This window comes from Mauremys mutica, unplaced genomic scaffold (assembly GCF_020497125.1).
Source record: "Mauremys mutica isolate MM-2020 ecotype Southern unplaced genomic scaffold, ASM2049712v1 Super-Scaffold_100286, whole genome shotgun sequence".
Classification (NCBI taxonomy): domain Eukaryota; kingdom Metazoa; phylum Chordata; order Testudines; family Geoemydidae; genus Mauremys; species Mauremys mutica.
This window is the reverse complement of record NW_025423304.1, coordinates 307,096-314,200: the sequence shown is the minus strand read 5'-3', so window position 1 is coordinate 314,200 and position 7,105 is coordinate 307,096. Positions and strand designations below refer to the sequence as shown.

The following is a 7,105-nucleotide window of genomic DNA, read 5'->3' as shown; positions in this document are numbered from 1 at the left end:
GTGGTGGGCAGGGCGGGTCTCAGTGGAGGGGCAGAGAGGTGGGGCGGTGGGCAGGGCAGGTCTCAGGGGAGGGGCAGAGAGGTGTGGGTGGTGGGCAGGGCAGGTCTTAGGGGAGGGGGCAGAGAGGTGTGGGTGGTGGGCAGGGCAGGTCTCAGGGGAGGGGCAGAGAGGTGGGGGGGTGGGCAGGGCGGGTCTCAGGGCAGGGGCAGAGAGGGGTGGGCGATGGGCAGGGCGGGTCTCAGGGGAGGGGCAGAGAGGTGGGGGCGGTGGGCAAGGCAGGTCTCAGGGGAGAGGCAGAGAGGTGGGGGCGGTGGGCAGGGCGGGTCTCAGGGGAGGGGCAGAGAGGTGGGGGTGGTGGGCAGGGCGGGTCTCAGGGGAGGGGCAGTGAGGCGGGGGCGGTGGGCAGGGCGGGTCTCAGGGGAGTGGCAGAGAGGTGTGACCTCTCGGCAGCAGGTCAGGTGGGAATCCAAACCCTGCGCCCGGCACCCCCTTGGGTGGGGCACCCGTACGGCCCCCCCCCCAAAGGCCGGTCCTGGGTGGGGAGCAGAATTGATCCCCTCCACTGTCCCCTGTGGGGAAGAGTTTGGGGGAATTCAGTCCCTGATTTTTATTTTCTGTCTCTCCAGCACTTACTTGGGTTTGTTCTCTGCCTTTCCATCCCCAATTCTGAGATTTCTCCTCTCTTCTAGCAGGTGATGGGGTGGTGAGGGAGAGCGAGGAGCAGAATCCTCACCAGGAAGATGCTGAGCTCGCCAAAGCGCATGGGGAATTACTGCGAAGAGCCAAAGGGAGTGTGTCCAGCCCCCATGAGCAGGGAAAAGCTGGTGAAAGTTACCACAGACCAGAGAGAGAGCAGGGAAACCACTCAGAGGAGAGAGTGGATGAACCCATTGATTGTCAGGGAACTCACAGGGACCTCAAGGAAACTACGTCCCAGGAGAAAATCCTCACGGAAAAGCGAGAGACTACGTGTAGTGAGTGTGGGAAAAACTTCCATTACCGCTCAGCCCTTATTCGACATGAGATAATCCACACGAAAGAGACACCCTACAAATGCTGTGAGTGTGGGAAAAGCTTCAATCGTACCTCAGCCCTTAGTAGGCATCAGCGAAAACACAGAGGAGACAAACCCTATGAATGCTGTGAGTGCGGGAAAAGCTTCACTCAGCGATATACCCTTAACTCTCATCAGAGAATCCACACAGAAGAGCGACCCTACGAATGCTGCAAGTGCAGGAAAAGCTTCACTCAGAGATCAGCCCTTATCTCTCATCAGACAACGCACACGGGAGAGCGACCTTACGAATGCTGTGAGTGCGGGAAAAACTTCACCCGAAGCTCAAACCTTACTAGGCATCAGAGGATCCACACAGGAGAGAGACCTTATGAATGCCGTGAGTGCGGGAAAAGTTTCAGTCACTTCTCCTCCCTTATCTCTCACCAGAGAGTCCACACAGGAGAGAGACCCTACGAATGTTGCGAGTGTGGAAAAAGCTTCTCTCGGAGCTCAAACCTTACTATGCACCAGAGGATCCACACAGGAGAGAGACCCTATGAATGCAGTGAGTGCGGGAAAAGTTTCACTCACCTCTTCTCTCTTATCTCTCACCAGAGAGTCCACACGGGAGAGAAACCCTATGAATGCAGTGAGTGCGGGAAAAGCTTCTCTCGGAGCTCAACCCTTGTTACACATTACAGAGTCCACACCGGAGAGAAACCCTATGAATGCTGCGAGTGTGGGAAAAGCTTCACTCATAGTTCAGGCCTTTCTAAACATCAGAGAATCCATAAAGGAGACAAACTTCATAAAAACCTTCTCTAGAGCTGTCAGGAGATCTTTTCTTTAATTCTTTTGACAGTTCCCAGGCAGTGAGTGTTAAGGCTGTTTGCATCTTTTGCACACTGTAGTCCCTCAGCTCCCACACATGAGTTGCCCACTTTTGAAGCTCGCCCGTCTTTGGGGTGGATCCTGTGGTCCTTTGTATCAACTCCATTGTCCTGCGAGTCATGGGAGTGGGTGTCCTTTCTACCAGGAATGTCATCACCCCAGGTGGGGGTGATGGGGGGTGTCTTCAACCAGCTACATTGAGATAAAATCTACCTGGGTCTCATCACTGTGGTTGTCATGGAGTTAGCTAGCTTGAGTTCACTTTCCTGATGTAATAAGACAGCTATTCTTGCAGTAAAGACATGTGCTAGATAACCCCACTGACTATCCATAGCCCATTTCCTCCTGATATGACCTAATCACCGTCACATTTCCTTGTCTAAACAAACCTGGAGATTCACATTTATACTTCTCCTCCCAGTGCAAAGTTATTGTTAGAGACGTCAAGTTCCTCTTTGAGGACAGATTGTCTCATTCCCAGTTGTTCTCACATTACCCTGGATTGTGCAGAACAGCAGTTATTTTGTTGACTTTTTTCTCATTTAAAATATATTTAAATATGATGAAGAGCTGGAGCAGTGTCAGGGAAATAAGGGTCATTTTAGGCTCTGTGACACTGGAAGGAGATGGGGCGACTCAGACATTCCATCCTTCCCCATCACCCCAGAACTGTTACCTTGTGCCTGAGCCATGCACAGTTCACCCCTTCGTATTCCTTCGCTTCCCAACGTGTCTGGTGGGGTCATGTTCTTGGCTGTCCATGCTTGGGAATGGTGCTTGTACACGTCTTTGATCCTAAATCAGAGTCAGTCTGGCAGGCGATGAAAGTGTCAGACTTGGAAGGGGATTTCAAATGGATCCCAAGCACCGTTCAAATCCCCTTTTCCCTCAATGGCAAAGCTGCTTCTGGGAAGGTCGGCTGTTTTTTCTCCCGCTATGAAGGTGCTAAAACTCCTGTAAATAACACTAATGAGAGAGGTATCAGAGGGGTAGCCATGTTAGTCTGGATCTGTAAAAGCAGCAAAAAATCCTGTGGCACCTGATAGACTATCAGACTTTTGGAGCATGAGCTTTCGTGGGTGAATACCCACTTCGTCAGATGCATGAGAAAGCGCTGGGAGAAGCAGGTTTCAGTGGATCATGGGAGAATTTCTTATCCTGATTCTGAGACATCAGATGTAGCCTAGTCTGGAATTTCACTTTAAATTAAAATGAAAGTGTCTTCTACCTCTCTGTGATATGGGTTTTCTATCTTTCATGCAGGCTCCTTGGTCATATAACTGCATGTTAGTTTTGTTTGACAGAATGTAGCTCAGATGTTTTGGGAAATTTCAGACAAATTACCATTTTTTAACTTCAGGTTTGTTTTTCCCCCTATCTCTGCATGATGACATGGAGAAAATTCAAAAAGTTCAGTCAACAGGAGAGAATACTCTAAGCTGTTGAACATATTATCAAAGAAACAGTCGTATGTTTAAATCTCCACTCTGAAAAGGTGAACAGCAGCAGACCCCAAATGGGTGCAACTGACGGAAGTAAGTGCACATGGTCACAGGGTAGTTCAGTTGTTTAAGTCAATATTGTCTCAGATGATCCAGGGATAGAATTCCACAGCAAGTCATTCCGAACTAGGAAAACGCCCAGGTATTTGGTTCCCAAGGTATTTGTGACCCCGTCCCTACAGGAGGTTACTCCTGAAGAAATCTCCTAGCTAATCCCAACACTTGGGAAATGCTGTCTGTGATGAGGTGCATCCACCCTGCACTGGCACTGCTAGGGTTAACTGCGCCATGTGGGCTGAAGAGGCCACACCCCCTCACCCTCTCTGGGCATGCTCCGACTGGAGATGGAGTATAAACGGGAGCAGTTCAGCCTGGGTGGACTGGGGAGAACAAACCTATGTTGTTCGCATGGGGTGGGTGGGTGGGTGGGTGGGGGAGAGCCCAGGGCTGGGGTGGCAAGGGGCTGCGGGTAGGGGGAAGCCCAGGGCTCAGGCAGCAGGAGCATATGGCGGGGGACCCCAGGGCTGAGGTGGGGGCAGCCAAAATTTTTTTTTGCTTGGGGCGGCAAAAAACCTAGAGCCGACCCTGCCTCCACGCACTGTGAGGTAGGTAGGAGCGGATCATTATTATCCCTACTTGAAAGAGGGAGAAGCTAAGGCTGAGAAAGGAGAATTGACTTGTCTTGGGTCACACACCCAGCCAGTGGCAGAGTTGGGAATAGGACCCAAGAGCCCTGATTTTCAAACTAACCATCGGATCTTGAATTTCAGACATTGAATGACCAGAATAAAGTGCTCTGATGAGCTCCAGACCAACAACAGTGACAGTAATTATTCAGCAAGTATTTGAGGAGAACTGCAAGGTTAGAGAGAATCGTGAACTGCTCAGAGACCATTAATGCAGAGAAGCAGCAAAATCCATCAAACACAGAACTGGTTCTGACTTATTTACTTGGTCTTAAAAGAGACCAACAAGGACCTGAGTCTCCTCCCTGTCAATAACCCCCTGCTCAGCCAATCAGGGATAGAGACTGAGGATGGGAGGCTGAGGGTTCTCACCAGAGAGCCCAAAGGATGGCCCAGGTCACTGGTGGGGATCACTGCCCAAGCACTATTTCAGCCCCATATTTTTGGGTGGACCTCCCCCAGTGGGAGCTGCAGAGCACACCCCCGCAACGCGCACACACACACACACACACCTTTCTGGTGTTGGGAGGAGAACAGATAAAAGGACAAAGGAAGCAAGAGAAAAAGAGGAGGGAGGAAGAGGGGAAGCAAAAAGAACAAACCCTAATGTCCCCAGTGATTCTAAGGGACAAAATCCCAGGTGCAGAATAAAGTTCTGCCTCCTTAAGCTCATGTCTTCCATGCCTAGAATTCAACTGTCACCCCCATGGATCAGACTGAACAGGTTTCACACCTCCAGGAGGCTCTTACCTTCTAAACAGGGACGGCTGTTTTCTAGTAAAATCACTAAAAGGGAAGGAGAAGACTCAAAAGAGGTTCTTCCTGGTGCTCACGTCCGTGAACCCAAATACTCTCTCAGTCCTCAGAGAGAGACCTGGAGAAGGAGACTTGCTGAAGCAAAGCCACAGGGGTCTCTGAGGTTTCCCTGGCCCCTCGCCCCTGTCCTGCCTGGCTGATGTCAGCATCTCTCTGTGAGGTCACCCCCTCCCCACCACCTTGGACCAATAGTCTGAGGTCCTGCCAAAGGCCTTTGTGATGTCACTGCCACACCCCTCCCTTGCTGGGCTAATGTCCTGCCCCTGGCCAGGCACTTTGCAGGTTTGAGCTACTCCCTGTGGATCACACCACTCAAGGAGCGTTCGTTCTAGGCAGCAAGCCGGCTAGACAGGGAAACATCAGACACTGCTCCCAATGCTACACTCAGTTTTTCAGAAATTAGTCGACTTGATGGCCAGAAGAGACCATTAGAGCATCTAATCTGACCCCCTTCGTATCACAGGCCTCCTGTATGACACAATAGTGAGTTTATTACGCAGGGTCCACCCCTCCCTCACTGTGAATAGTACATGAACCAGCCTTGTAATGGAGCTGAGATTTCCCAAGAACTTCAAGCAAAATACACCAGTTTCATAAAACAGATTTATTAACTACAGAAAGATGGAGTTTTAAGGATTATAAGTGGTAGGCATAAAAGATCAAAGTAAGTTACCATGGAAATTAAAGATAAATTCACAATCTAAACTTTACACCTTATTACACTAGGCTGTAGTTCGGTTATACCACAGGAAGGCTTAATGCTCGAGCTGCAATGCATGCTGGGCAGGCTTAAGGCCGGGCTCCCCATGGCAGGAGAGAAGAAGAAAACTCGGCCCCTGGAGGGGCAGGCTGGGGCTTCCTGGATCCCATTTGCTCACAGTCCCCACTCCCATGTCATCAATGGCTCCCCCAGGTCAGCCAGAATGGAGCAGTGGTTTTCACTCCACCAAGTCCACTTATGGCTTACAGGCAACTCCCAGACCCACCATCTCGGCCAGAAAGGAGCCCACTCAGCCTCGCCATTGCTGCTTTTCTGTCCCCCCAGAACCCCGCTTCTCCTGGGCTGCAAGGAGCCATCCCTGGGAAGCCAAGATGCAGGCACAGGATTCTGCCTCCCAGCAGCCAACTGCACCTCCCCCGGCTTTGCAGAACGAATGGTAACGCTCTGCTAACCCCACTTAGCCGCACTGAGGCGCTTAGCTTCTGCCCTGCCTTCCTCAGCTCGACTTTCCTCTTTTGCCCATTCCTGCCTCACTTCCTCCTTTGGCAAGTCACGCAGAGGAGGCCAGCAGGAAGAGCCGGCCTCCACCGGCCAACCTCCAACAGCAGAGGAGGCCAAGCCACAAGCCTCCAAAAGGTAACACGCCGCACTCCTCTAGGTTCTCCAGCCTGACGCCAAGGTGCTTTCTCCACTGCTGTCAGCACCCTCTGTCATGCAGGGGTTGGAGTTATCCCAGGGACAGGCCAATAGGAGAAGGAGGAGGCCTTCCTGAACAGCAAGGGGAATCTGGCAAAAGGAAGCCAGCATATTTCTGCCTGGTTTTGAACCAGGGACCTTTTGCGTGGTAGGCAAATGTGATAACCACTATACTACAGAACCTCCAGCTGCTTGGCTCTTGCTCACCCTGGCACAGACCGATGGACAAACCTGGAGAAAGTGGTGGCAGCCCTTCGATGGGTCAGCTGGCAGAGCAGAGGACTGGAGCCAGGGCTCAGGAAGTCGTCCTTACGTCGCCCTTGTGACTCCAGCTTGAGGGAGAGCTTCTTTTTCTTCCCCTTGCTGACAAAGAGCAAGAGAAGAATGAAAGGTCAGGTGGGCCAACTCGTTTCAGAATCCCATGCTGTCTTTTTCTGCTGCAGTCTAGCACGCTCCCAACTGAACTACTTCAGCAGCTGCTCGGTTTCTTTTTGGCCTCCTGCTTTTCTGTCTGGGATGTTGTTGTCAGCAGTGGCACAGAAAAAGGACGTCATTGCGAGCGGCCCATGAAGACAAGATTCACTTTTGCTTTCCTTGCTCGGCTTTACTCGCTTCCTCACCCTATTCCTGCCTTAGTTCCTGTGTTACCTGCAGGCGACGGGGGGCCAGCAGTACCAGGAGCAAGTTGGGCAGCTAGACCCTGGTGGCAAAAGTCCTGCCGCCACTTGCCACCCCACTCTCTTCTCCCAGCGTCACATATTGGCCACCAGGGACTTGGTGCCCAGCAGCGCAATGG

At 51.7% G+C, this 7,105-nt stretch overlaps 1 non-coding gene across 1 annotated transcript; it reads right to left on the bottom strand.

The window, feature by feature from the left end:
• Positions 1 to 6,419: 6,419 nt before the first annotated feature.
• On the bottom strand, positions 6,420 to 6,492 carry TRNAG-ACC. The gene has a single exon. It is a non-coding gene; the product is annotated as a tRNA-Gly (tRNA).
• Positions 6,493 to 7,105: the final 613 nt, after the last annotated feature.